Genomic DNA, 4591 nt, shown 5'->3' on the forward strand with positions numbered 1-4591 from the left:
TAGATGTAGAGTCGAGTGCTTTATTGCTGATCCAACGTTGTCCGTAACTGGATAACCATAAAGACAGTTGATGGGTACTCCACAAAGCATGCTGAGGGACATGAGTGACCTAGATGGAATTTGCCCATCCTGCATAACAGGATAAATGTCTATGGGCCCAATATTGAACTGGACAAGGATGACACGGTCTATGCCTTGTGTTCAATATACACATAAGGGCAAAAGGGTAATTATACACATAATTATTATCACAGAAGGAATTGTCAGATCACATGACATTTTCGTGTCTTGGGTAGCAGTGATGTGTTGCTAGATACCGCTCACTGTTTATTATGTTAAATACATGATTTAATATATTTGCCAATGCCGCGAAAACCTACAGGGTCACACACAAAGGACGGATTGACGAGAGATAGAGTAATTAAGGAATACCGTAAGGTACGGTGCCCTTAAGTGAATTATAGAATATCGTAAGGTACGGTGTACTTGAGTAGAATACGAAATATGGTAAGGTACCATGGGCTTAAGTGATTTTGGGCATATTATAAGATATGGGTCAAAATACACTTAAGTGGGCTTTTTAGCTTGAAGCCCACACAAGTGGTTCTATAAATAGAACCCTTGTGCAGAAGCAAAAATTTGCGGTTGCATTATTTTCGTTTTCTCTCACTCTCTCTCTCTCACTCAAAGCCTTCATTCGTACCAGCTAGCACTGAGATTGAAGGAACCCGTTCGTGTGGACTGAGTAGAGACGTTGTCATCGTTCAACGTTCGTGATCGCTTCGTGGATCTGCATCAAAGGTTTTGATCGTCACAAGAGATCTGCACCAAAGGTTTCAGTCGTCACAAGAGGTAAATATTCTATCACTGATCATGACCATTCGTAAGGATCTCTAAAGGAGAAAATTTTAATTTCCGCTGCGTTTTGGACCGCAATTCTCCTTCAATCTTAACCTCTAACGTTGAGAGTTAGGGTGAGCAGATGAAATGGAGATGAGGGTTATGCCTCATAGCTCTTAACCCAGGCCTGGGTGAGCTTGAATCAAAGAATGTGTGGGAATCCAGAATGTGGGACTCTATTCCACATGACTTGACACAACAAGATTTTGGGTTTTTATTCAAAGTGAATCAACACATGGTGTGAGCAAGATGAATGACACAACTGAGTAGCAGGGGATGGATTGCACATCCCTTGTATCTGCCAATGCCTCTTCACTTAGGAGGTCTTTGAATATACAAGGCACAAAGATAAACAAGCACAAACATTGCCTCTTAAGGAGGGCTTCAGACAGGTGTCTGCCAAAGTAACATGACAGGTCTTCCAGACTACATGGAGAATAGGAAGTTACCTAGGTGGTATGCCAACCACAAGCAAAGCAAAGCAACTCAAATAATGAGTTAAAGCGGCTAAAGTACCTGTAAGAAAAGCTAAAACAGTCAATATCTACATTCAGACAAACAAACAACAATCAATAGATCTCAACAGACAGACAAGTCCAATATACACAATGAGTAAGCCATAAGAAAAACACTCAAATGAATTATCATCAAAGCCTACAAAACAAACAAATGTTAGCAAACAATAACAAATGGCCAAGCTCAAATGAAGAAGCAACATCAATCATGGAGATGCATGCTTGAACCTGAAATTCACAACTCAAATGTGAGTACAAACCCCTAGGACAAAGCCTAGGGTCAAAGGTGAAGTAAAAAGCCAAAACAGAACTTGATATTCAACATGAAGCAACTTCAATCAACTGAGAATATGTCATAAAAAATTCCAAATCAAAATCATCAAGCAAGGTCATGATCCAACCAAGAGAAGGCAATGCACACAAAATGATCATCAATTGGACATACAAGATGAGAAAATGCACATTAAATCATAAATGGCTCAAACAATTCTGGATATTTTCATGAGCATTCAACACATCAAACACAATTAGCATACCAAAAATTGTAAACAGAAGAGATCAAATGATATGAAAATGAAAATGATCAAACAGGACATCCAATTGTGTGACACACATTGTCACACCATGTTAACATGTACATAAAACAGAAATGGCAAATGAGAAAAATATCAAACCAAGCCTAAAACATCAATCAACATGTCAAGGATCATCATGCAAAATTTCATGGCATTTGGAGCAATATCAAGCATTTCACAATGGAAAGAACAAGGCAATGTCATATATGTACACATGTTCACATGATCTAACACAATTCAAAATCCAGCCATGCACAATTCCAGAAATTAACCTCATAAAATTCTAGACATTTCAAGGATAAGGTGGCAAAAAACAAGGAATTATTTGGATCATTCTACAATTAGTTATGATTTTTTTAAGATCATGAAAAAAAATGAAATAAAAATTGAAAAAGAACATGAAATAATGAAAAGAATTGAATAAAATGGAAAATGCTCCCAGCCGAAATCGAAGCGAGGGGAACTTCGCTGGCCAAAACTACATCGTTTCATTCAAAGCCCTAGTCAAAAACTAGTGACGGACCAGCGACGGCCACTAGCGGACGCTAGCGGCGGAAACCATCGTCTTCTTCATGAAGACGGTGGTGAACAGTACACGATTTTTTTTCCAGAATCTCAAGATTTTTATATCACCAGAAAGCTCTTGTCACGTAGAGTTCAAATCTACCATTGTTTTACTCTACTTCATCATGAATGCAAATCGAAGGGAAGGAAATTTCACATCCTAAACTTAGATTCATCATATCTCCATGAATAATGCACCAAATTTCATGTTCTTTATATCAGAATGATCAGGAAGTAAAGATCTACAACGTTAGGCACATAAAAACAGGAATTAAGAGGTTCAAAAATGTGACCTCTTGAAGATCCAACAATGGCAGTGGCAGATCCAGGACTTGGCAAGCGTGTAAATCCACTCCTAGATCACTGTTATGAAGCTTGAAGTTGAAATTGAGGCTTGAAACAGCTTAGATCTTGCTTAACAATCAACTTCCATGCTTGTGTTCTTGAGCTTGCTATGCACAATTCTGGTCCAAATTTGATGATCCAAGGCTTGATCTGTACTAAATCCCCACTAGGGAACAAGAATATGCAAGAAAATTGGAAGGTTATGTGATGAAAAATTGAATTATGATTGAGAGAAAAAAATTGGAGGGAAAGAGAATTTTGAGATCTAGATCTAGAATCCTCCAAAATTCTGTTACAATTATGTATATATATCATGTCCTAATCACCTTCTAATCAAAATTAAGCAAAGTTAATTTGGAATTAGCAAAAATAAGGTGTTTGGCCAAAAAATGAAAATTGCATGGTGCATGGAGTAACTGAACGTGAACAGTAACCAAAGCATGATGTAATTCACTTAAAATCATTTTTCAATCACAATGGCAATGGTAAAAAGTTCCCATGATGCACCAATTTTAAATTTTCAAAATTCCCTCCAAAATGGGCATGGAATAGCAAATGATCATATGATGGAAATTCATGCAATGTGATGAATGTTTTGGAAAGTTCATGTCATGAGAAGAATTTGGCAAAAAGGAGCACTCAATTTGGAGTTATGAGTCAAAAGTTATGCCCTTTTGAAGTCCCATGCACACTTGACAATGATTTGATCATATCTCCTCAACCATTCATCATAAATTCATGATCATGGACTTTTTGGAAATGGGAGAGAGAGATCTTCAACTTGCATGTTGGACAAAAATTCATTTGAAGCTTCTTTGATGATGTAAAATCAAGTTGAATTTGAACCAAAACCTTTCCATTTTTGGAAACTTTCAATTACAGGTCACTTTCCATTTTTGGAAAGTTTTGATCTGACCTCAAATTCTTCAAGATATGCATTTGACATGATGAATAAGCCTCTCTTGAACATGAATGAGATGTTGAAACTCATTTCTCCCCCGCCTAGCCCTCAGTTGACTTGCAGTTGACTTTTTATGGTTGACAGATGATTTGAACATACACAAATGATTTTGAGCCTCAACCACTTGATGAAATGGCTCCAAAATGAAACCCTAGCTTGTACAAGCTCAATAAAATCAATATGATGATCTCCATCTCAATAAAGACCTCATCTCCTTGAGAATCCCTGGTTGGGAGAATGCCATTGACTAGGGTTGACCAGAGGTCAAAACCCTAATCCTAAAGAAAATGATCAGGCACAATGAACCCCTTGAGGATGATAAGACCACGATGATGGTGATATATCCTTGCCAACAAGATAATACTCAACCTCCTTGAGGAACCAATAAAACCCTAATTGAAGAGCAACCCTCAGATGATTGATCAATTCAACAAGACCCTCAAGCTTGAATCTCTTAACCTCTCTATCTTCTGAAAAAGACTTAGGAGGATGACTTATCTATTTAGCCACATGATATGAAATATGCAAATGCCTAATGTCCTAAAAATGAAATGCAATATGCTAAGATAGTCCCAAGAAAGGAGGGCAAATTTTGAGGTGTTACAGATTGTTTCCAGATTCTCAAGATGCGGCCGAATGATCTTCTCTCCATGCTCAAGTAGACGGGTAATCTCGTCAGGAATCTCTTCAACATCTTCTTCCGCCTCAAATACAGGGAATTCAAAATTGGT

This window comes from Lathyrus oleraceus, chromosome 5 (assembly GCF_024323335.1).
Source record: "Lathyrus oleraceus cultivar Zhongwan6 chromosome 5, CAAS_Psat_ZW6_1.0, whole genome shotgun sequence".
NCBI classification, from domain to species: Eukaryota; Viridiplantae; Streptophyta; class Magnoliopsida; order Fabales; family Fabaceae; genus Lathyrus; species Lathyrus oleraceus.